A 26445-nucleotide genomic window follows, 5' to 3' on the forward strand; every position below is an offset into this window, starting at 1 on the left:
TGCCAGCTTCCTCTGATCCAGGGAGACCCTCTGCTTCTCTCTGATTGGTTCCCGCTTTCTACAGGAGGTCCAGTGCAGCTGAATGGTGATGATGGTGCAAATCAGGTAAAACACACCAGTCCCAGCTTTCAGTACAGCATCCAGAACCTGCTCCCACCTGTGAGACATATAATACACCAGTGTGTCTGTCAGTCACACATATCACATTTAAACCTGAAGAACAAAACAGTGAATCTGTTCTGACTGAAGTAAAACCACCTTGATAATCGACAGCAGCACCGATCAGCTCAGTCCTACATACAGAGCCAGCTGGACCAAAGAGCTGAATAAGAGGGTGGATGTGAACAGTAAAGTCTTACATGCTTTATAGAAACACGGTACAGCCACATCTGTACTATTACACAGGACACATGTGAGGAACAGGAGACATTAACAAAGAGCATGAAAATAGCTAGAGATTATCACACAACATGTTACACTATTTTGTAAAAACAGGCCTGCAGTCATTCCCCAGCAGCACAGGGCACAAGGCAAGGGCTCACCCTGGATGGGATGGGATCTCAAGTTTATTATTAAGAAAATGAAATAAAAAATATTTTTTTCCCTTAAAATTAAAATGACAGTTTCCCATTACTGTGTGATCAGGTAAATGCTGCTAGCTGGACCCCCACACTACTGTAAATGCTGCTGAATGCTTACCTCCGTTTTTCATTATCCCCTCCTTCTTCATCATGTGCAGAGAAAAGGAGAGCAGTGGAAACAGGAGAAAGGATAGTTAATAAAAAGCAGGGTTTGCACTGTCGCCTCACTCCTCTGGCACGTGTACTCAAGTCTTCGCTGGAGTTCCGTGTGTATGGAGTTTGCATGCTCCCCCTGTGTCATTGTGGGGTTCCCTCCAGGGACTCTGATTTCCCCCCACAGTCCAAAAACATGCTGAGGCTAATTGGAGTTGTCAAATTGCCGGTAGGTGTGCTTGTGCGAGGGAATGGAGTGTGAGCGTGTCCTGCAATTGGTTGGCACCCTGTCTATATCTATATATATTCAATATCTATTTATATTCAAGCATAAATAATTCACAGGCAGATTTAAATCAATTACTTATGTTTAACAGTAATATGAACTGGAATCTGCAGGATTCCACAACCAGCCACCAATACCAGCCAGTGTCCTTCCTCTCCAGCCCACTCATTGTCACAATGAAGGTTTTATTTTCTGTGTCATCCCTGATCAGGACAGGCCTCCCATGCAAACTCACTGATCTCTCTGATGCACAGGAGCCCCCAATCTTACACCACATCCTTTGTCTTTTGTTGTTTCCATAGTAACACTGACACTGTCTCCATCCACACCCGTCACCTCCTGTTTGTCCACTGACAGCCCTGGAGGACTTCAACACACAGGTAAAACACTCAAAGATTTGCACAGCAATTAAATGTTTATGAATATCAGCCCATTACACCATACATACTGTATGTAAATGTTTGGCCAATAAACTGACATTTTTTAACATATTGCTTATCATATTTAACCTCATGAAGTCGCCCGATTTAGCTGACACTGTTACTTCTTCCAAGTCTCGTTTATCATATTGAATTAAATTAAAATGCAGATTTTTAAAATATTAAAACATTTTTTTCATCAGTGTTTGTGTTAAGGTCCTTCCTTTTTGACTCAGTGACATGTTACATACTGTGCATCTCATTGGCTACAGTCTGCAGTACAGACATCTTACAACAACAACAACAACAAATTTATTTTTATATAGCGCATTATCACAACATTTCATTGTCTCAAAGCGCTTTACAGTATCCTCACCCAAAGCCCCAAGTGAGTAAGCCATAGGCGACAGTGGCAAGGAAAAACTCCCTAGAAGGAAGAAACCTTGAGAGGGACCAGACTCAAAGGGGAAGCCCATCCTCCAGGGGCCGGCAGGGATAGTCAAATAGAGAGAGGAGAGCAAGGAAGATAAGCCAATGCCGAAGCCGAGTCTTCTTCCAATTGCCAGGCAACCAGAGGTAAGGCAGCGGGTCAAAAATGGAAGATCAGAACGGCGAGCTGGATGCAGGGACGTCACTGGTGGTGGTCGGGTGTGCTGAATATCTTGATAGATTGAGGTCTCCAGGCATCACCCCCAGGAGGAGTAGGGGAAATAAAATGTACAATTAGGCATAGTAGAGGAGGCTATTGGCAGTGCTAAAAGCTAGGTGAGTACAATATGAAGTGCAATCTGCAAGCTCCGGCAGATATGGCTATGGCAGCATCAGTAGGAGGGAGAGGCAAGTGGGAATGCCGGCATGGGGAGTCCCTGAAATGTCAGCACTCCAGTTCCACAAGAGATTGCGAAGCTAGAGTGACAGCACTGACAATCCAGTTCATCCAAAGCAAATGTCACCGATCCCCACCCAGCTCTACACCTCACACTACAGGTCTGACTGGGAGTGAAGAGTTAGCTAGGGCTAGAACTAGTGTCCCTATACGCTAAACTAAACAGGTGTGTTTTTAGTCTGGACTTGAATATTGAGAGTGAACCTGAAACCCGCACATCCGGTGGAAGACCATTCCACAGCTGAGGAGCTTTGTAGGAGAAAGCTCTGCAGCCTGCCGTAGCTCTTTCTACCCTAGGCACTAACAGATATCCCATGGCTTGAGAGCGAAGCAAGCGTGGAGGGTTGTATGTGGTCAGCAGTTCACTAAGGTATTCTGGTGCAAGGCCATTTAGTGCTTTATAAGTTAATAGCAGTATTTTATAGTCAATTCGAGACTTAACTGGCAGCCAATGAAGAGAGGATAAGACCGGTGTAATATGATCAAATTTTTTAGTGTTTGTTAGAACTCTGGCTGCAGCATTCTGTACCGTCTGAAGTTTATGCAAGGATCCAGACGGGCAACCCGATAGGAGGACATTACAGTAATCCAGTCTGGAACTTACGAAGGCATGTATTAGTTTTTCTGCATCATTAAGTGAGAGCATCTTACGAAGCTTGGCTATGTTCCGTAGATGATAAAATGCAGTTCTAGTAATACTTCTTATGTGAGCATCAAAGCATAGATCTGAATCGACAAGAACGCCAAGATTTCTAACTACCATGTTAGGTTGTGTAGGAAGGTTACCAACGTTGAGGTGGTGGAACTTATTTCTAGCAGCCTTGGGACCAATTACCAGAACTTCTGTTTTTTCTGTGTTTAACATAAGGAAATTTTTGCCATCCAGCACTGGATATCTAATAGACAGTCTTCTAACCGAGATAGCAGTGATATATCATCAGGGTTAACAGATATGTACAACTGTGTATCATCTGCATAACAATGAAACCCAATACCATGATTTCTAATAATGTTACAAAGAGGTAGAATGTACAGGGTAAACAGTAGCAGACCCAGGACTGATCCCTGTGGGACACCATATTCAACTTTAGTGGCCTTGGATGATTCATTGTTCACATGGACATACTGATAGCGATCAGACAAATATGAGCGGAACCAAGAGAGCGCTGTCCCTGTAATGCAAACTACACCTTCTAACCGGTCCAAGAGGATATTATGGTCCACAGTATCGAACGCTGCAGTTAAATCTAGCAATACCAACAGAGATACACAGCCACGGTCAGAAGCCACAAGTAAATCATTCATTACTTTGACTAGAGCAGTTTCTGTGCTATGGTTTGGTCTAAAGCCAGACTGGTATAATTCATTGGCATTAGTTTTTTGTAGGAAAGAGGACAACTGACACACTTGTGTACACTTGTATCACAACACCAGACCTGGACCAGAACCAGACATACTGCTAGCAGGTTTGTGGAAAGATAAAAGATAATCGCTACGAAGCTTTTTCAACTTCGGCCTAGGTGGAATAGTGGCTAGCATAGCTGCCTTCCAAGCAGTTGACCCGGGTTCGATTCCCGGCCAACGCAGCCTTACTTATGACCTCCTTCTCTGTGAGTGTCTTCAGGTGCTTATAGTCCAGCTGAACAGCATGTCATCAATAACCCGCTGCATTATAGAAACTGAAAAAAGAATTACTCCATCAATCTGTATATCTGCCTTCCAGATGAGTTAGCACACTGGCAAAACAGGGCTGCTTATGCCAGTGAAAGCCTCGTTAGCGCAGTCGGTAGCTCGTCAGTCTCATAATCTGAAGTTCATGAGTTCGACCCTCACACGGGGCAGTTTATTTACTTGCTGAAACAGTTCCCATGCATAGCTGCACTTTTACAAAATCACTCTCCCACAGATTCTAATTGATGTTTTTATGTCACTCATGTGGCATCAGCCCAGCGTACTTCCATTACTGTGCAAAGAACTTCTTAAGAAGTAGATACCATTACTCGTCTCATAGCGGATCCACAAACCTTGCAATTTCAACGTCTTTCCCAAACTGATCTCAGATGCAAGCATCTGTACAGTCATCCGCATCCCATGGCTAAGATTTCACCTGCAACAGTAGCCAATCGAGCAACAACAAAATTCGGCAACAGCAAAATCTGTGACGAGGGCCATATACTTGTTCTCTGTTACACTTGTATCACAACACCAGACCTGGACCAGAACCAGACATACTGCTAGCAGGTTTGTGGAAAGACAAAAGATAATCGCTACGAAGATTTCTCAACTTCGGCGTTGGTGGTATAATGGCTAGCATAGCTGCCTTCCAAGCAGTTGACCCGGGTTCGATTCCCGGCCAATGCAGCCTTACTTATGACCTCCTTCTCTGTGAGTGTCTTCAGGTGCTTATAGTAGGGACTTGGAAATCCTGCTTTGGTCGCTCACTCTTATATTCCGTGTGATGACGTCATCATTTTTTCAGCGGTGGCTACGGGGTGTGGGTGCGAATATGCGGTTTTCGCGGCTAGCTCTGCATTCAACTTATGAGATATCCGCCGTTTTGAATAATTTATTTATCCTTGATTTTCTTATTTTTTACTGGATCAAAATCGGTTCAGTATTCGAGGAGCAACAACAATTTGAAAACAAGGTAACTTTCACGCACTAAATAAAAATCGAAAGAATCGTGGGGCATCGATTATTTGTGCACAGGCATATTTATTGCACCCTAAATGTGAATATTGCCAACTATGATGACGATTGATGCATGCCCACACTATACAATCGTGTGCCCACTTCTGGATGATTGAAGATTGAAGGGATTTTATGTGCTGTACGGAGGATGGATCAATGTCACGTGACCACTGATCTGGCTCCTGATTGGCTAGACATCATGCCAGTTAATGTAGATACCCCCAAGTAAATTTTCATTTCAACATTCAACAACAAAAATCACTAAGATTGGTTAGATATTGGCAAAGTTCTGGTTGTTTAAGTGCACCATACCCTATTTACAATTTCTTACATTTATTGAATGAGGGGCAGGCTGCCCTCCGCCTATGCAGAGCGAAGTTGTTCTAAGAAGTCACAGTTTTTTCTGCAGCTCTAATTGTAATTACATTAGAACAAAAATCCGATTTCAGGCATGTTAAATCTTCAATATCTCTGGTTCTATTAAAGATATAATGACAAATGAGGTATCATTTTTTATGATTTTTTAATCTCTTTCCATTAAAATAGGTGTGAAGTTAATCAAGACAATTTGGTGAAAAATTTCCAAGTCCCTACTTATAGTCCCGCTGAACAGCATGTCATCAATAACCCGCTGCATTATAGAAACTGAAAGAAGCATTACTCCATCAATCTATATATCTGCCTTCCAGATGTGTTAGCACACTGGCAAACAGGGCTGCTTACATCAGTGAAAGCCGCGTTAGCGCAGTCGGTAGCGCGTCAGTCTCATAATCTGAAGGTCGTGAGTTCGACCCTCACACGGGGCAGTTTATTTACTTGCTGAAACAGTTCCCATGCATAGCTGCACTTTTACAAAATCACTCTCCCACAGATTCTAATTGATGTTTTTATGTCACTCATGTGGCATCAGCCCAGCGTACTTCCATAACTGTGCAAAAGATCTTCTTCAGAAGCAGATACCATTACTCGTCTCATAGTGGATCCACAAACCTTCCAATTTCAACGTCTTTCCCAAACTGATCTCAGATGAAAGCATCTGTACAGTCATCCGCATCCCATGGCTAAGATTTCACCTGCAACAGTAGCCAATCGAGCAACAACAAAATTCGGCAACAGCAAACTCTGTGACGAGGGCCATATACTTGTTGACTGTTACACTTATATCACAACACCAGACCTGGACCAGAACCAGAAATACTGCTAGCAGGTTTGTGGAAAGACAAAAGATAATCGCTACGAAGCTTTTTCAACTTCGTCCTAGGTGGAATAGTGGATAGCATAGCTGCCTATCAAGCAGTTGACCCGGGTTCGATTCCCGGCCAACGCAGCCTTACTTATGACCTCCTTCTCTGTGAGTGTCTTCAGGTGCTTATAGTCCAGCTGAACAGCATGTCATCAATAACCCGCCGCATTATAGAAACTGAAAAAAGCATTACTCCATCAATCTGTATATCTGCCTTCCAGATGAGTTAGCACACTGGCAAACAGGGCTGCTTACGTCAGTGAAAGCCTCGGTAGCGCGTCAGTCTCATAATCTGAAGGTCGTTAGTTCGACCCTCACACGGGGCAGTTTATTTACTTGCTGAAACAATTCCCATGCATAGCTGCACTTTTACAAAATCACTCTCCCACAGATTCTAATTGATGTTTTTATGTCACTCCTGTGGCATCAGCCCAGCGTACTTCCATAACTGTGCAAAAGATCTTCTTCAGAAGCAGATACCATTACTCGTCTCATAGCGGATCCACAAACCTTCCAATTTCAACGTCTTTCCCAAACTGATCTCAGATGAAAGCATCTGTACAGTCATCCGCATCCCATGGCTAAGATTTCACCTGCAACAGTAGCCAATCGAGCAACAACAAAATTCGGCAACAGCAAAATCTTTAACGAGGGCCATATACTTGTTGACTGTTACACTTGTATCACAACACCAGACCTGGACCAGAACCAGACATACTGCTAGCAGGTTTGTGGAAAGATAAAAGATAATCGCTACAAAGCTTTTTCAATTTCGGCATTGGTGGTATAGTTGCTAGCATAGCTGCCTTCCAAGCAGTTGACCCGGGTTCGATTCCCGGCCAACGCAGCCTTACTTATGACCTCCTTCTCTGTGAGTGTCTTCAGGTGCTTATAGTCCAGCTGAACAGCATGTCATCAATAACCCGCTGCATTATAGAAACTGAAAGAAGCATTACTCCATCAATCTATATATCTGCCTTCCAGATGTGTTAGCACACTGGCAAACAGGGCTGCTTACGTCAGTGAAAGCCTCGTTAGCGCAGTCGGTAGCGCGTCAGTCTCATAATCTGAAGGTCGTAAGTTCGACCCTCACACGGGGCAGTTTATTTACTTGCTGAAACAGTTCCCATGCATAGCTGCACTTTTACAAAATCACTCTCCCACAGACTCTAATAGATGTTTTTATGTCACTCATGTTGCATGAGCCCAGCGTACTTCCATAACTGTGCAAAGAACTTCTTCAGAAGTAGATACCATTACTCGTCTCATAGCGGATCCACAAACCTTCCAATTTCAACGTCTAGCCCAAACTGATCTCAGATGCAAGCATCTGTACAGTCATCCGCATCCCATGGCTAAGATTTCACCTGCAACAGTAGCCAATCGAGCAACAACAAAATTCGGCAACAGCAAAATCTGTGACGAGGGCAATATACTTGTTGACTGTTACACTTGTATCACAACACCAGACCTGGACCAGAACCAGACATACTGCTAGCAGGTTTGTGGAAAGATAAAAGATAATCGCTACGAAACTTTTTCAACTTCGGCGTTGGTGGTATAGTGGCTAGCATAGCTGCCTTCCAAGCAGTTGACCCGGGTTCGATTCCCGGCCAACGCAGCCTTACTTATGACCTCCTTCTCTGTGAGTGTCTTCAGGTGCTGATAGTCCAGCTGAACAGCATGTCATCAATAACCCGCTGCATTACAGAAATTAAAAGAAGCATTTCTCCATCAATCTATATATCTGCCTTCCAGATGAGTTAGCACACTGGCAAACAGGGCTGCTTACGTCAGTGAAAGCCTCGTTAGCGCAGTCGGTAGCGCGTCAGTCTCATAATCTGAAGGTCGTGAGTTCGACCCTCACACCAGGCAGTTTATTTACTTGCTGAAACAGTTCCCATGTATAGGTGCACTTTTACAAAATCACTCTCCCACAGATTCTAATTGATGTTTTTATGTCACTCATGTGGCATCAGCCCAGCGTACTTCCATAACTGTGCAAAGAACTTCTTCAGAAGTAGATACCATTATTCGTCTCATAGCGGATACACAAACCTTCCAATTTCAACGTCTAGCCCAAACTGATCTCAGATGCAAGCATCTGTACAGTCATCCGCATCCCATGGCTAAGATTTCACCTGCAACAGTAGCCAATCGAGCAACAACAAAATTCGGCAACAGCAAACTCTGTGACGAGGGCCATATACTTGTTCACTGTTACACTTGTATCACAACACCAGACCTGGACCAGAACCAGACATACTGCTAGCAGGTTTGTGGAAAGACAAAAGATAATCGCTACGAAGCTTTTTCAACTTCGGCCTAGGTGAAATAGTGGCTAGCATAGCTGCCTTCCAAGCAGTTGACCCGGGTTCGATTCCCGGCCAACGCAGCCTTACTTATGACCTCCTTCTCTGTGAGTGTCTTCAGGTGCTTATAGTCCAGCTGAACAGCATGTCATCAATAATCCGCTGCATTATAGAAACTGAAAAAAGCATTACTCCATCAATCTATACATCTGCCTTCCAGATGTGTTAGCATACTTGCAAACAGGGCTGCTTATGTCAGTGAAAGCCTCGTTAGTGCAGTCGGTAGCGCATCAGTCTCATAATCTGAAGGTCGTGAGTTCAACCCTCACACGGGGCAGTTTATTTACTTACTGAAACAGTTCCCATACATAGCTGCACTTTTACAAAATCACTCTCACACAGATTCTAATTGATGTTTTTATGTCACTCATGTGGCATCAGCCCAGCGTACTTCCATAACTGTGCAAAAGAACTTCTTCAGAAGTAGATACCATTATTCGTCTCATAGCGGATCCACAAACCTTCCAATTTCAACGTCTAGCCCAAACTGGTCTCAGATGCAAGCATCTATACAGTCATCCGCATCCCATGGCTAAGATTTCACCTGCAACAGTAGCCAATCGAGCAACAACAAAATTCGGCAACAGCAAAATCTGTGACGAGGGCCATATACTTGTTGACTGTTACACTTGTATCACAACACCAGACCTGGACCAGAACCAGACATACTGCTAGCAGGTTTGTGGAAAGACAAAAGATAATCGCTACGAAGATTTCTCAACTTCGGCGTTGGTGGTATAGTGGCTAGCATAGCTGCCTTCCAAGCAGTTGACCTGGGTTCGATTCCTGGCCAACGCAGCCTTACTTATGACCTCCTTCTCTGTGAGTGTCTTCAGGTGCTTATAGTCCAGCTGAACAGCATGTCATCAATAATCCGCTGCATTATAGAAACTGAAAAAAGCATTACTCCATCAATCTATACATCTGCCTTTCAGATGTGTTAGCATACTTGCAAACAGGGCTGCTTATGTCAGTGAAAGCCTCGTTAGCGCAGTCGGTAGCGCATCAGTCTCATAATCTGAAGGTCATGAGTTCAACCCTCACACGGGGCAGTTTATTTACTTACTGAAACAGTTCCCATACATAGCTGCACTTTTACAAAATCACTCTCACACAGATTCTAATTGATGTTTTTATGTCACTCATGTGGCATCAGCCCAGCGTACTTCCATAACTGTGCAAAAGAACTTCTTCAGAAGTAGATACCATTATTCGTCTCATAGCGGATCCACAAACCTTCCAATTTCAACGTCTAGCCCAAACTGGTCTCAGATGCAAGTATCTGTACAGTCATCCGCATCCCATGGCTAAGATTTCACCTGCAACAGTAGCCAATCGAGCAACAACAAAATTCGGCAACAGCAAAATCTGTGACGAGGGCCATATACTTGTTCTCTGTTACACTTGTATCACAACACCAAACCTGGACCAGAACCAGACATACTGCTAGCAGGTTTGTGGAAAGACAAAAGATAATCGCTACGAAGATTTCTCAACTTCGGCGTTGGTGGTATAGTGGCTAGCATAGCTGCCTTCCAAGCAGTTGACCCGGGTTCGATTCCCGGCCAATGCAGCCTTACTTATGACCTCCTTCTCTGTGAGTGTCTTCAGGTGCTTATAGTAGGGACTTGGAAATCCTGCTTTGGTCGCTCACTCTTATATTCCGTGTGATGACGTCATCATTTTTTCAGCGGTGGCTACGGGGTGTGGGTGCGAATATGCGGTTTTCGCGGCTAGCTCTGCATTCAACTTATGAGATATCCGCCGTTTTGAATAATTTATTTATCCTTGATTTTCTTATTTTTTACTGGATCAAAATCGGTTCAGTATTCGAGGAGCAACAACAATTTGAAAACAAGGTAACTTTCACGCACTAAATAAAAATCGAAAGAATCGTGGGGCATCGATTATTTGTGCACAGGCATATTTATTGCACCCTAAATGTGAATATTGCCAACTATGATGACGATTGATGCATGCCCACACTATACAATCGTGTGCCCACTTCTGGATGATTGAAGATTGAAGGGATTTTATGTGCTGTACGGAGGATGGATCAATGTCACGTGACCACTGATCTGGCTCCTGATTGGTTAGACATCATGCCAGTTAATGGAGATACCCCCAAGTAAATTTTCATTTCAACATTCAACAACAAAAATCACTAAGATTGGTTAGATATTGGCAAAGTTCTGGATGTTTAAGTGCACCATACCCTATTTACAATTTCTTACATTTATTGAATGAGGGGCAGGCTGCCCTCCGCCTATGCAGAGCGAAGTTGTTCTAAGAAGTCACAGTTTTTTCTGCAGCTCTAATTGTAATTACATTAGAACAAAAATCCGATTTCAGGCATGTTAAATCTTCAATATCTCTGGTTCTATTAAAGATATATTGACAAATGAGGTATCATTTTTTATGATTTTTTAATCTCTTTCCATTAAAATAGGTGTGAAGTTAATCAAGACAATTTGGTGAAAAATTTCCAAGTCCCTACTTATAGTCCCGCTGAACAGCATGTCATCAATAACCCGCTGCATTATCGAAACTGAAAGAAGCATTACTCCATCAATCTATATATCTGCCTTCCAGATGTGTTAGCACACTGGCAAACAGGGCTGCTTACGTCAGTGAAAGCCTCGTTAGCGCAGTCGGTAGCGCGTCAGTCTCATAATCTGAAGGTCGTGAGTTCGACCCTCACACGGGGCAGTTTATTTACTTGCTGAAACAGTTCCCATGCATAGCTGCACTTTTACAAAATCACTCTCCCACAGATTCTAATTGATGTTTTTATGTCACTCATGTTGCATGAGCCCAGCGTACTTCCATTACTGTGCAAAGAACTTCTTCAGAAGTAGATACCATTACTCGTCTCATAGCGGATCCACAAACCTTCCAATTTCAACGTCTAGCCCAAACTGATCTCAGATGCAAGCATCTGTACAGTCATCCGCATCCCATGGCTAAGATTTCACCTGCAACAGTAGCCAATCGAGCATCAACAAAATTCGGCAACAGCAAAATCTGTGACGAGGGCCATATACTTGTTCACTGTTACACTTGTATCACAACACCAGACCTGGACCAGAACCAGACATACTGCTAGCAGGTTTGTGGAAAGATAAAAGATAATCGCTACGAAACTTTTTCAACTTCGGCATTGGTGGTATAGTGGCTAGCATAGCTGCCTTCCAAGCAGTTGACCTGGGTTCGATTCCCGGCCAACGCAGCCTTACTTATGACCTCCTTCTCTGTGAGTGTCTTCAGGTGCTTATAGTCCAGCTGAACAGCATGCCATCAATAACCCACTGCGTTATAGAAACTGAAACAAGCATTACTCCATCAATCTATATAGCTACCTTCCAGATGAGTTAGCACACTGGCAAAACAGGGCTGCTTATGTCAGTGAAAGCCTCGTTAGCGCAGTCGGTAGCGCGTCACTCTCATAATCTGAAGGTCGTGAGTTCAACCCTCACACAGGGCAGTTTATTTACTTGCTGAAACAGTTACCATGCATAGCTGCACTTTTACAAAATCACTCTCCCACAGATTCTAATAGATGTTTTTATGTCACTCATGTTGCATGAGCCCAGCGTACTTCCATTACTGTGCAAAAGAACTTCTTCAGAAGTAGATACCATTACTCGTCTCATAGCGGATCCACAAACCTTCCAATTTCAACATCTAGCCCAAACTGATCTCAGATGCAAGCATCTGTACAGTCATCTGCATCCCATGGCTAAGATTTCACCTGCAACAGTAGCCAATCGAGCATCAACAAAATTCGGCAACAGCAAAATCTGTGACGAGGGCCATATACTTGTTGACTGTTACACTTGTATCACAACACCAGAACTGGACCAGAACCAGACATACTGCTAGCAGGTTTGTGGAAAGATAAAAGATAATCGCTACGAAGCTTTATCAACTTTGGCGTTGGTGGTATAGTGGCTAGCATAGCTGCCTTAGCTGCCTTCCAAGCAGTTGACCCGGGTTCGATTCCCGGCCAACGCAGCCTTACTTATGACCTCCTTCTGTGTGAGTGTCTTCAGGTGCTTATAGTCCAGCTGAACAGCATGTCATCAATAACCCACTGCATTATAGAAACTGAAAGAAGCATTACTCCATCAATCTGTATATCTGCCTTCCAGATGAGTTAGCACACTGGCAAAACAGGGCTGCTTATGCCAGTGAAAGCCTCGTTAGCGCAGTCGGTAGCTCGTCAGTCTCATAATCTGAAGTTCATGAGTTCGACCCTCACACAGGGCAGTTTATTTACTTGCTGAAACAGTTCCCATGCATAGCTGCACTTTTACAAAATCACTCTCCCACAGATTCTAATTGATGTTTTTATGTCACTCATGTGGCATCAGCCCAGCGTACTTCCATTACTGTGCAAAAGAACTTCTTCAGAAGTAGATACCATTACTCGTCTCATAGCGGATCCACAAACCTTCCAATTTCAACGTCTAGCCCAAACTGATCTCAGATGCAAGCATCTGTACAGTCATCCGCATCCCATGGCTAAGATTTCACCTGCAACAGTAGCCAATCGAGCAACAACAAAATTCGGCAACAGCAAAATCTGTGACGAGGGCCATATACTTGTTCTCTGTTACACTTGTATCACAACACCAGACCTGGACCAGAACCAGACATACTGCTAGCAGGTTTGTGGAAAGACAAAAGATAATCGCTACGAAGACTTCTCAACTTCGGCGTTGGTGGTATAATGGCTAGCATAGCTGCCTTCCAAGCAGTTGACCAGGGTTCGATTCCCGGCCAATGCAGCCTTACTTATGACCTCCTTCTCTGTGAGTGTCTTCAGGTGCTTATAGTAGGGACTTGGAAATCCTGCTTTGGTCGCTCACTCTTATATTCCGTGTGATGACGTCATCATTTTTTCAGCGGTGGCTACGGGGTGTGGGTGCGAATATGCGGTTTTCGCGGCTAGCTCTGCATTCAACTTATGAGATATCCGCCGTTTTGAATAATTTATTTATCCTTGATTTTCTTATTTTTTACTGGATCAAAATCGGTTCAGTATTCGAGGAGCAACAACAATTTGAAAACAAGGTAACTTTCACGCACTAAATAAAAATCGAAAGAATCGTGGGGCATCGATTATTTGTGCACAGGCATATTTATTGCACCCTAAATGTGAATATTGCCAACTATGATGACGATTGATGCATGCCCACACTATACAATCGTGTGCCCACTTCTGGATGATTGAAGATTGAAGGGATTTTATGTGCTGTACGGAGGATGGATCAATGTCACGTGACCACTGATCTGGCTCCTGATTGGTTAGACATCATGCCAGTTAATGTAGATACCCCCAAGTAAATTTTCATTTCAACATTCAACAACAAAAATCACTAAGATTGGTTAGATATTGGCAAAGTTCTGGTTGTTTAAGTGCACCATACCCTATTTACAATTTCTTACATTTATTGAATGAGGGGCAGGCTGCCCTCCGCCTATGCAGAGCGAAGTTGTTCTAAGAAGTCACAGTTTTTTCTGCAGCTCTAATTGTAATTACATTAGAACAAAAATCCGATTTCAGGCATGTTAAATCTTCAATATCTCTGGTTCTATTAAAGATATAATGACAAATGAGGTATGATTTTTTATGATTTTTTAATCTCTTTCCATTAAAATAGGTGTGAAGTTAATCAAGACAATTTGGTGAAAAATTTCCAAGTCCCTACTTATAGTCCCGCTGAACAGCATGTCATCAATAACCCGCTGCATTATAGAAACTGAAAGAAGCATTACTCCATCAATCTATATATCTGCCTTCCAGATGTGTTAGCACACTGGCAAACAGGGCTGCTTACGTCAGTGAAAGCCTCGGTAGCGCGTCAGTCTCATAATCTGAAGGTCGTTAGTTCGACCCTCACACGGGGCAGTTTATTTACTTGCTGAAACAGTTCCCATGCATAGCTGCACTTTTACAAAATCACTCTCCCACAGATTCTAATTGATGTTTTTATGTCACTCATGTGGCATCAGCCCAGCGTACTTCCATAACTGTGCAAAAGATCTTCTTCAGAAGCAGATACCATTACTCGTCTCATAGTGGATCCACAAACCTTCCAATTTCAACGTCTTTCCCAAACTGATCTCAGATGAAAGCATCTGTACAGTCATCCGCATCCCATGGCTAAGATTTCACCTGCAACAGTAGCCAATCGAGCAACAACAAAATTCGGCAACAGCAAACTCTGTGACGAGGGCCATATACTTGTTGACTGTTACACTTGTATCACAACACCAGACCTGGACCAGAACCAGACATACTGCTAGCAGGTTTGTGGAAAGACAAAAGATAATCGCTACGAAGCTTTTTCAACTTCGTCCTAGGTGGAATAGTGGATAGCATAGCTGCCTATCAAGCAGTTGACCCGGGTTCGATTCCCGGCCAACGCAGCCTTACTTATGACCTCCTTCTCTGTGAGTGTCTTCAGGTGCTTATAGTCCAGCTGAACAGCATGTCATCAATAACCCGCTGCATTACAGAAATTAAAAGAAGCATTTCTCCATCAATCTATATATCTGCCTTCCAGATGTGTTAGCACACTGGCAAACAGGGCTGCTTACGTCAGTGAAAACCTTGTTAGTACAGTCAGTAGCGCGTCAGTCTCATAATCTGAAGGTCGTAAGTTTGACCCTCACACAGGGCAGTTTACTTACTTGCTGAAACAGTTCCCATGCATAGCTGCACTTTTACAAAATCACTCTCCCACAGACTCTAATAGATGTTTTTATGTCACTCATGTTGCATGAGCCCAGCGTACTTCCATAACTGTGCAAAGAACTTCTTCAGAAGTAGATACCATTACTCGTCTCATAGCGGATCCACAAACCTTCCAATTTCAACGTCTAGCCCAAACTGATCTCAGATGAAAGCATCTGTACAGTCATCCGCATCCCATGGCTAAGATTTCACCTGCAACAGTAGCCAATCGAGCAACAACAAAATTCGGCAACAGCAAAATCTGTGACGAGGGCCATATACTTGTTGACTGTTACACTTGTATCACAACACCAGACCTGGACCAGAACCAGACATACTGCTAGCAGGTTTGTGGAAAGATAAAAGATAATCGCTTCGACGCTTTTTCAACTTCGGCGTTGGTGGTATAGTGGCTAGCATAGCTGCCTTCCAAGCAGTTGACCCGGGTTCGATTCCCAGCCAACGCAGCCTTACTTATGACCTCCTTCTCTGTGAGTGTCTTCAGGTGCTTATAGTCCAGCTGAACAGCATGTCATCAATAACCCGCTGCATTACAGAAACTAAAAGAAGCATTTCTCCATCAATCTATATATCAGCCTTCCAGATGTGTTAGCACACTGGCAAACAGGGCTGCTTATGTCAGTGAAAACCTCGTTAGCGTAGTCGGTAGCGCGTCAGTCTCATAATCTGAAGGTCGTCAGTTCGACCCGCACACAGAGCAATTTACTTACTTGCTGAAACAGTTCCCATGCATAGCTGCACTTTTACAAAATCACTCTCCCACAGACTCTAATAGATGTTTTTATGTCACTCATGTTGCATGAGCCCAGCGTACTTCCATAACTGTGCAAAGAACTTCTTCAGAAGTAGATACCATTATTCGTCTCATAGCGGATCCACAAACCTTCCAATTTCAATGTCTAGCCCAAACTGATCTCAGATGCAAGCATCTGTACAGTCATCCGCATCCCATGGCTAAAATTTCACCTGGAACAGTAGCCAATTGAGCAAAAAGTCATGCATGGTGAGGCAGGGGGATATCTTTACATTAATGGGCGATGCATTACTGGGGATCTTTGGTGCCACCTTTTGACCTGTTACAGTCGTCATCAACATTAAAAAAACATTTCAATTTCCACTGCGTGAAAAAACAAATTGCACCCTATTTATAGAGTGGGAGACTACTTTTTCCAAGGATTTATATCTCCTGAAATTGCTTCTTCACAGATAAGCACCAGAATGTTCTTTTCCCAGATGGTAGTAGGGACAAAATCTCCTACCACTGATAATTCTGACCATACACAAGTTTTTATTTTTCTGCGTCTTGCGATTTTACCTTATCAAAAATAACCAGTAAATCCTATTATTATCCTGCTACCCCCACTCTACCAAAATTCATGAAATGATATGATACATTTGGAGGAGGAAGATTTCTAATTGATCCTTTATACCCACCAACCAGACCAGTATAAGCTGTACGATGTAAAGCCTCTTTAAATGGGTACAGACTACTTCCGTTTATTGTAATAAGTATCTCATAAATTTGACTTTACACTTTTGCATGGTATTGATAGATTTTGAAAGTTAATTACTTAACACAATTCTTATTAAAATTGTTCATTATACAACCTGAATGTCTCAAGGTAGCACATTAGTACAAAAAACACTGTATGATGTATTATTGTAGCAGTCAGATGTTATTTTAACCAATGTCCAGGTTTACCTTTAATTTAATTCTACAAACATAATCAAAATCACTTGTGAAAAAGACATTTAGTCACTTACTAAGGCAGATACAACCTGTGGAAGCACAGCTAAAAGCATACCATCACCCATGATAGAGTGACCCATTGTCTTTGTAACTGAGTAATCACAACTAAGTGCAATTAACTATAATGAAACTGTAAACAGAAACAGTAAAGGCAAAGGTAATTTATTATGACGAAATGCTTCCAAAATGCCCAGTGTGCTTCAGCGTTTCTCCTTTTCTCCAGTCGTCGACAGGTCCTGTATTTATTAGGTGATCTGTGATGTAGGAGATCTTGAGAATGGCTACTGCTCCAAGGATGATTGGCAGGTGGCTTTTCCCAGGAACAGCGGGCTGGAGATGTGTGGGATCTGGAGTGAAGATAGAAACAGAGGAAGAGAACAAGCAGAGGGTGTGGGGGGGGGACAAGACTGCAGGACACGTTAAAGTCTATGGTAACACAGGTGACCTGGACTACATGCCCATCACTCCCCACATGCCCGTTTCCCTCGTCTTCCCTGTGGTGTGGTGCTAATGAGCTACATCTATTTCTCGTTTAATCCTGCCTCCCGTTTCAGCCCTTGTGTGGATGATCCCAGGTCCCTCTCGTCTGCTCCTCATCTGTGGTGCATATAGTGCCTCTTCGTCCTGTGCTCCCCAGTCCAGTCATTGTATTGTTACGTGTGCGATCCTGCTGTATAGGATCAATCCTGCTGATCCTGTGTTTCCCCCCTGCTCTCCCAGCCTGGTTTTGACCCCTCATGGTCTGTTTCCTTTTGCCTTTTGCATTGTGTTTTTATTAGAATAAAATCTCCTTCGTTTTCCCCGACACCTGCCTTTACCTGCATCCTTCCAGAACCTTGACAATTTCCTTAAGATATGGTGCTTAATAAGTAGACAATACATTAAACACAAATACATAATAAGGCTAATAATTTTTATGTGTGTGTCGTTTAAAAGAAATTAATCAAATTAACTTACCTGGTGACACTGGTAACTCTGAACATAATACTAAAAAGATCATTTTAAAATTGTATTCAATTTTGCTGTGAATAAGCATTAACAATTATTTTTTAAACTGCCCACCACCACCCCCCCTCTTCGGAGGACAACTTTATTTTACATTAAATTAAAGATACAGTGTAAAGAGTGCGGCCGCTCAGAACTCCCCGAACCGGGGAGAGAGGGGGACACAGACACAACAATCGTAGTAATAAAGGTGGGATGGAGAAAATAAAGTGTAGGGGAATACAGAGTACAAACAACCATAAGAAACACTCGGCCCATGGCCATACGTCCACAAGACAACCACCCGCCCAACCCGAGAGGGAGCCTACGAGGGACTAAGGGGGGCCCAACCCCTGTAAAAGGAGGTCCGCAGAGGGGGGACAGACAGCGAGCCCCCCAGTCCCTCCCGCAAGCCCTCCACCGAGGGAAGCGGGTCCAGGGCCAAAGGGCCCCATCAACCGGGAACACTCCCCTGGCGGACGGTCCCCCCAGCCCACTCCCCGGCAGGACGGATCGCCGCCCACTGTAGCGACCCGGCACGTCCCCCACCTCCCCGACACTGCAGGATGATCTAAGGGAGACCCATACAAAGAAAGTGCACCCCCCCACGAGTGGACCTGCGTCAACTGGGGAGCGGCAGACCCCCCGCCCAGCCCAAACCGAACCCTCCAATTCGCCTAGAAGGGTTCAGAGCATCCCTAGATACCCCGGACCGCCTGCCAGGGCCCCACCACGGCGCAGCAGAGCCAAGGACCACGCAGCCCACAAGAGGAGACGGCCCACACCGGCCAGGGCCGTCTTCTACCTGCCGGGCCACCCCACCCGCACAGGGCCAGAGACAGAGTGTTAGGGGGGGGCCCTCAGCCCCCACTGATTCCCCGTCCCATGTTAATGTGAAGTGTGCATGTACATGTGTGAGAGAGTTGTGTGTTTATGCCTACAATGCATTAAAATTAGTGGGTGCAGTTCAAGTATGAGGGCCCCACCACTGGCAGATGGCAGAGTCCCCCATCCCCCTCCCTGCACCCCAAGGCCCTAATGTAGCATGGACTGTGTATATAACTAAAGTGCAAAAAGCAGGTGAGCAGTCGAGGCACGGGCACCCCACCGCTGGCAGACGGCAGAACCCCACCTGCCTATACCCACCTCCTCAGCCCTAGTGTCATGTGGTGTCTAATGTACAAGTAAAACCTCCCCACTGCCCCTCAAAGCCCTAGTGTTGTATGAAATGTGGTGTCCGGCCCAGGGGAGCAATAAGGGCGTGCAGGAGTGGGCCCCCCCCGGCACCGGGGCCAGATCCCCGACTGGCCCCGATTAGTCCTCATCCCCGACCCCACACAACCGGCAGGGGCGGCCAACCGAGGGGGTTCAGGGGCGCCACATTAACAATTATTAATAAACATTCCACTATACATCTCAAAATTTATCACACTTAATTCATTATCTTTGATACTGTTTTAAACATTTAATGTTCCCCAAATAGCAGCAGAAGAACCACAACTTCATCTTCCTTGTATTTTGGCTCTTCTCTGTGTCAAGAGCTCTACAAGCTCAACTTTAATATTAATTTTCCACCACTTCTACATCTTCTATCTCTACCTGACCCACATCTATCTCTACACCGCCAGTTTCTTCATTACCTCTTTCTCTATTTATAATATCAACTAGTACATCACTTACTATTATTTCCAATATGGTTACATCTCTCACCATGTCCACACCCTCAATAATTACCTCCCCTACTTCTACCCCCACAATCTCAAAATTTACATCCCCAGAAATTACTTCTGCAAGCCCAAACTCACACACTCGGACTTGCAAAGCCTCCACCTTCACATTTCCTTTCGTATCCTCTGCCTTTAGGGTAATATTCCCCCCCTCCACCTTAACCACCTTCACATTTACCCACACCCCTCCTTGCTTCCCATTGCTTCCATTTTGCATTTTATTAATGCCTACATTCTGGTCTGCACCCTCCACCTGTACACCGGAGATCTTACCCACATGTCTTTCCCTCTCTGCCACCTCCACCCTTTCCCCACTAACCTCACCCTTTACCTCACCTACCCCCTGACTGGTCCTATTCTTCCTCACCTTCTTCTTTTTGTGAAGGTAATACGTCTTATAAATTTCCCACTCTTCAGATGTCAGGCCGTAATTTTCCTGAAGAGTCTCAAAGACAATGCCAGCATTGCCTATCACTCTCACACCCTCCCCTCCCTTACACCAGTCAGTCACACCTCCCAGTCCCCCCATAACCTCCCCAGCCTGGACAGTGGGGGTGTCGCTGGTGAGCACTCCTCCAAACCTTTCCTCTCTCCCCAGTCGATCACCTCGTCCCACAGGTCCCAGGCTTGCCAGTGCTGGTCGTTGGACCAGGAAACAGCTTTCGGAATTTTCATTCTGGTTAACATAATTAACTAGCCGTCTGTGATACTCTCAAAGCCAAACTAGACACTGTGTATTTTCAACGTACTCCAGACATTTGCTAAATGCTATTCACCAAGAATGCCTATGGAAAGGGATGGAGCCTTCATTAGCTGCTCGTGGCATCGAGGCTACTCCGATAGAAGCGGCCAAATTGCTAAAACTGTTTCACAACCTATACAGTAACGCTGGCGAAATCAGGACGCTGCTTCGGTACGTTATAACATCGCCATGGTAATGAACCCAGCAAACGGTTAATCTTACTTCAACAACATGGGACATTTAAAAAGTAAACGTATAGGGGCTCTTTTCAGAATAACATCTTCAGATGAAACGCATTACGACAGACCGGATGAGTAAAACCAATCATATCAACCATAAGTCTTATTGTTTTTAAGTTTAACACAATTATTTTCTCTTACAATTTAAATATAAACAATCACATTACGAAAAATGGCCACAGCATCTACAGTTTAAGCTACTAATTTTAAATATATTTCAATTATATTTTGCGGCAATATTTGCATGAACTGTATCACGACATAAAATGAAATATAAAATTAACTATGCTAACAAAACATAATCTGAAGAAATTGCAAGAAACATACGAAGAGATGCTTCTCACCTCTGTGCCAACGCTCTGTCAGAAAGTTTATGTTCAACCTGCACTGATTAAGTTTCTATGGAAACCAGCGAAATTTTTCATTGGTCGAATGGATGAAGATATGTACTGACGCCATTTTCAACGAATGAAAACGAGAATTAATTGTCAGGGCGGGACGAATTTGAAGGTGAACCAATCAAAAGTAGTATGTTTAGCTCGTGCTTGATCTGGCTGGGCGTGATTGGATTTGTTGATCTAACCGCCTTCAAGCCCGTAAACCATGTATCTACTTGTCAATGGGAAACCACGCCGTTCTGTCTATAAATTCTGACTGTCATTTATTTATGACATTAAGTCTTTGCTACGCAGTATTACGGTAATGCGTAATACCGCGATGTTTGGGGTGTACCGCTGTTGTTTTTTCCATAGCTGGTGAACGCAATTAGCATTTCAGCCACGTTGGTTGGTCCGCTTTTGAGAAAGAACACTATAGTTCTTGTTATTCACATTCTGTGTCCTGGTGTTTTTAATTTCTCATAATGTGAACAAAGATATGTCATATACAAGTTTTTTGAGAGACTAAATTTTGGTTTGAATTATAATTCATTTAATGGTAAATAAAGTTCTTATATAGCCATTTTAGAATTAGTGCAGTCTTTCGTTTAGAATTAGCGCAATATTCTTAAAACTGCATGTTCAAACCCAACGCCATGCCATAATAACTGCTTTACAGATATTTCATTCAGGAATCTATGGAGGGTATACTGTAGGTAGGCCTGTTTGTGTGTGTGTGTGCGCGCGTTTGGGTGGGTGGTTATGTACATAGTGCTATAAAAACATGTTATTTTGACTTTGTAGGGACATGTTTTTGGTCCCGAAAGTAAGAAGATACTGAATTTTATTAAATTCTGTGAATGCAGTCAAATGAATAATTCAAAAAGTCTTGCATTTTGTTTGGTTGCTTACTGTTACTGCTTGGTAACTACTGCAATGTTTAAGGTTGCCATAGTTAGGATTGGGGTTACGCCCATACAAATGAATGGAGAATCCCCACAAAGATTCAAATACCTAATCTGTGTGTGTGTGTGTGTGGAGTAGGTGTATATTACATTGTGGGGACCAAATGTCCCCCACAATGTGAGAAAAACCTGCTATTTTGATGTTTTGGGGGGCATTTTCAGGTACTCACAAAGATCTGTAAATACAGTCAAAAAACTAAAAATGCCAAAAGTCTTGTATTTGGTTTGGTTACATATGGTTAAGGTTAGGGGTTGGTAGGGGTTAAAGTTGTCATGTTGGGATTACAGTTTTCCCCATAGAAATGAATGGAGAGTCCCCACGAAGATATAATTACACAGCTGTGTGTGTGTGTGTGTGTGTGTGTGTGTGTGTGTGTGTGTTGTGTGTGGTATCAGATCAGTTCCTGAGAGTTCAGTAGTCAGGCGCCATGTTTCTGAGTCTGGTTGTGGAGGCCTGAATGCTTTTCCAGATGCCAGAGTGAAAAGATTATGTGAGGGGTGGGTGCGGTCATCCACAATGTTGGTGGCTTTGCGGATGGAGCGTGTGATGTGAATGTCCATGATGGAGGGGAGAGAGACTCTAATAATCTTCTCAGCTATCCTCACTATCCGCTGGTCTTATGATCTGAGGCGAGGCAGTTCCCAAATCAGACCGTGATGCAGCTGCTCAGGATGCTCTCAGTAGTTCCCCAGTAAAATGTTGTGAGGATGGGAGATGGACTTTTCTCAGCTTCAGCTGAAAGTAGAGGTGCTGCTGTGCTTTCTTGACTATGGAGCCTGTGTTGAGACAAACTTGTGTGTTGTTTTTGTTTGTCACATAGTGTAAAAATTGCCTAAGGAATCAAAAATGTGGTTCCATGGGGTTCCAGACAGTGACCTTTTTTGGAGACAGTGAGACTAAATTTTATACCTAGGTGCACCAGTTACGACATTGGTCAGGTAGGCTGTGGTCTGTTAGTTGGTGACAAGTGGCTGGTGATCCATGCAACCCAAGCAGAAGTGAGCAGAACCTGTATCAGCCAAGTAGATAGGAGAAAGCGGATTTTTCATTGGACTTCAGGACTCCTGAGTAACAGATATAGACAGAGAAACAGTAAAGTTATGGAGAATCAGGAAGTAAGTGCCAGTCTACGCAGATCTGAGGTCAGTGAGACACACATAAGGCTCCTCTGATGCTCCTCTTCATCCGCTGATGGGCCTCCAGGTGAGAATCACAAATCAAACATAATAACAACTGACACAAAGGCCTGAGGTCAGACCCTCTGTATGCAGCACACAGTGTATCTGCAGTCTCACCCTCACATCGTGTATGATGACATTTCTGCTTTTTAGATTAAGTGCCTGTCTGAGAATAACTTCTGCATCATGCTAATTATTTAGCTGTTTCGTGCTCATGGGCAAAAGAAAAATGAGGATTAAGTTAAATATATCAGAAATAAATTTCTAATGTGGCTCAAGGCCACAGTAAAGTGGACCATCACATTTTTCCTTCTTTTTTTCCCTCCTAATCTGTCCATCATCTTCAGCCAGCTCTCCGACTGCAATACTTCACGGGTTAAAAATGAAATAAATAAATAAAATTTAAAAAATGAAATCGATCAACATGAGAGGCCTATACAGAGTTTATAGAGCCCCTCATGGTAAAGCAAACATGTTTGGCACAGCAGTGCATTCAGACCATGATTCTGCTAAAGCTGCCGGACAGGACAAAGGGAAAAAAAAAGAAGAAGGTGGGGGTCAGTGCAGCAGTGGATAGTTCAGGTCTATCCATCCATCAATTTTCCAAACCGCTTATCCTACTGGGTCGCAGGTGGTCCGGAGCCTATCCCGGAAGCAATGGGCACGGGAACAACCCTGGATGGGGGGCCAGCCCATCGCAGCCAAACCATTTAAGTTTGTGAAATTCGTTTTTAATAATTACCAATTTCAGAAAAATATTAAATGTTTTGTAAAGTATCAATTTATTAATCATGTATTTAAACAAATAATGACCAGTATAAAAGACACATACAAAACTGTACAAAAGTCTTGGGCTGTCGAAGAAAATGATGTTCAAATGATCTTTATCTTGGTCTAGAATTATAATATTTTGTCCGTCAAAGTGTGGCAGCCCAGTCATTTCAAAATCTCTTCTAAAGTTAGTAAAACATTTGCACCAACCATCCAATAGACCCATATATTTTTGACTTGACCATTAACACAACTCCTATGGCTAATCAATGCATCATTAACATTTGTTTAATTAAATTAATTAATTAAGTAAGCTGGTGGCGGAATTTAACAAATACATGGAATGGCTGGGGTGCCCCTGAGGAGAGGTTTAGGATCCAAAGCGTGGTTCATCTAGCGATCCAACAAGGCATCAGTAACTTTATGGAGAAAAGAAGAAATTCTTGTTAGTTTTTATTTTGTCACTTTTAATTTGCATATATTTTTATGATAATTGTGTTTTTGTTCTGAGCAAATATACACAACCCAATTAAATAGCATTAAACATTTTCTTTGATGGCCCAAGACTTTTGCATAGTACCATATTTTTTCAGAATCAAGAGACAATTTAATAAAAACCAGTCTTACCTTCACAAGATAACGATTATTAAACATTAACCAGCAGGTGGCAGCAAAGCACTTGTGAATAAGTGGCCAATCCGTGGTTGTACAGGTTGCCAGCAGATAATCATCCCCTCTGTGTTTAACTGACTCTCATGCTATGACTGTACAGACTGAGCAGGGCCGAGTGAGAGAGGCCTCACTGCAGTTAGCATAACCGTTTATTTTACAGCTCGTCTGACTCATTCTGCTCCACGAAGGTCATCTCCTCTGCCAGCTTCCTCTGATCCAGGGAGACCCTCTGCTTCTCTCTGACTGGTTCCCGCTTTCTACAGGAGGTCCAGTGCAGCTGAATGGTGATGATGGTGCAAATCAGGTAAAACACACCAGTCCTAGCTTTCAGTACAGCATCCAGAACCTGCTTCCACCTGTGAGACATATAATACACCAGTGTGTCTGTCAGTCACACATATCACATTTAAACCTGAAGAACAAAACAGTGAATCTATTCTGACTGAAGTAAAACCACCTTGATAATCGACAGCAGCACCGATCAGCTCAGTCCTACATACAGAGCCAGCTAGACCAAAGAGCTGAATAAGAGGGTGGATGTGAACAGTAAAGTCTTACATGCTTTATAGAAACACGGTACAGCCACATCTGTACTATTACACAGGACACATGGGAGGAACAGGAGACATTAACAAAGAGCATGAAAATAGCTAGAGATTATCACACAACATGTTACACTATTTTGTAAAAACAGGCCTGCACTCATTCCCCAGCAGCACAGGCCACAAGGCAAGGGCTCACCCTGGATGGGATGGGATCGCAAGTTTATAGAAAATAAATATAAGAAAATAAAATAAAAAATATTTTTTCCCTTAAAATTAAAATGACAGTTTCCCATTACTGTGTGATCAGGTAAATGCTGCTAGCTGGACCCCCACACTACTGTAAATGCTGCTGAATGCTTACCTCAGTTTTTCATTATCCCCTCCTTCTTCATCATGTGCAGAGAAAATGAGAGCAGTGGAAACAGGAGAAAGGATAGTTAATAAAGAGCAGTGTTGTGTTAGTCAACAAAGACTAAGAAAAGGTCACCCTTGAAACTGAAATATAAATTATGAAAGATATTCTACAGAGAAAATGATTAGATGGACAACAATGAATTAGTGTTCACATCCCAGGGCACTGATAGTGAACAGGTGAGATAAATTATTTTATTAACATATTTTAATGTATCTTTTGTATCAGGGTGGCATGGTGGTGCAGTGGTTTGCACTGTCGCCTCACTCTGGCACGTGTACTCAAGTCTTCGCTGGAGTTCCGTGTGTATGGAGTTTGCATGCTCCCACTGTGTCATTGTGGGGTTTCCTCCAGGGACTCTGATTTCCCCCCACAGTCCAAAAACATGCTGAGGCTAATTGGAGTTGTCAAATTGTCGGTAGGTGTGCTTGTGCGAGGGAATGGAGTGTGAGCGTGTCCTGCAATGGGTTGGCACCCTGTCATGGGACATTCCCTGCCTTGCGCCCATAGGGACCCTGAGTTTGACAAGCAGTTTCAGACAATGGATGGATGCAGCACTGGAACAGATATTACAGAGTACAACTGTAACACTGGCCTACGCTGCAATGAAAAACCACCTACAGACATGTTAGTCAGTCTGCACACCATTAGTAACAATTCATCCTCACAAAGATGAAAAAATGCCTGA

The 26445-nt window shown here is 43.4% G+C and overlaps 1 protein-coding gene and 10 non-coding genes across 12 annotated transcripts in view; all 11 read left to right on the plus strand.

Annotated features, from left to right (window-relative positions):
• The window catches only part of LOC125739748 (uncharacterized), a 248467-nt gene that overhangs the window by 151723 nt on the left and 70299 nt on the right, over positions 1–26445 (plus strand). The window lies entirely within an intron of this gene.
• On the plus strand, positions 4615–4686 carry trnag-ucc (transfer RNA glycine (anticodon UCC)). Its single transcript has one exon. It is a non-coding gene; the product is annotated as a tRNA-Gly (tRNA).
• Positions 5750–5822, plus strand: trnam-cau (transfer RNA methionine (anticodon CAU)). Its single transcript has one exon. It is a non-coding gene; the product is annotated as a tRNA-Met (tRNA).
• trnam-cau (transfer RNA methionine (anticodon CAU)) lies at positions 7288–7360 on the plus strand. The gene has a single exon. It is a non-coding gene; the product is annotated as a tRNA-Met (tRNA).
• On the plus strand, positions 7809–7880 carry trnag-ucc (transfer RNA glycine (anticodon UCC)). The gene has a single exon. It is a non-coding gene; the product is annotated as a tRNA-Gly (tRNA).
• trnam-cau (transfer RNA methionine (anticodon CAU)) lies at positions 8062–8134 on the plus strand. The gene has a single exon. It is a non-coding gene; the product is annotated as a tRNA-Met (tRNA).
• Positions 8836–8908, plus strand: trnam-cau (transfer RNA methionine (anticodon CAU)). The gene has a single exon. It is a non-coding gene; the product is annotated as a tRNA-Met (tRNA).
• trnam-cau (transfer RNA methionine (anticodon CAU)) lies at positions 9611–9683 on the plus strand. Its single transcript has one exon. It is a non-coding gene; the product is annotated as a tRNA-Met (tRNA).
• trnag-ucc (transfer RNA glycine (anticodon UCC)) lies at positions 10133–10204 on the plus strand. The gene has a single exon. It is a non-coding gene; the product is annotated as a tRNA-Gly (tRNA).
• On the plus strand, positions 11268–11340 carry trnam-cau (transfer RNA methionine (anticodon CAU)). The gene has a single exon. It is a non-coding gene; the product is annotated as a tRNA-Met (tRNA).
• On the plus strand, positions 15769–15840 carry trnag-ucc (transfer RNA glycine (anticodon UCC)). The gene has a single exon. It is a non-coding gene; the product is annotated as a tRNA-Gly (tRNA).

Source organism: Brienomyrus brachyistius, chromosome 4 (genome assembly GCF_023856365.1).
Source record: "Brienomyrus brachyistius isolate T26 chromosome 4, BBRACH_0.4, whole genome shotgun sequence".
Lineage (NCBI taxonomy): Eukaryota > Metazoa > Chordata > Actinopteri > Osteoglossiformes > Mormyridae > Brienomyrus > Brienomyrus brachyistius.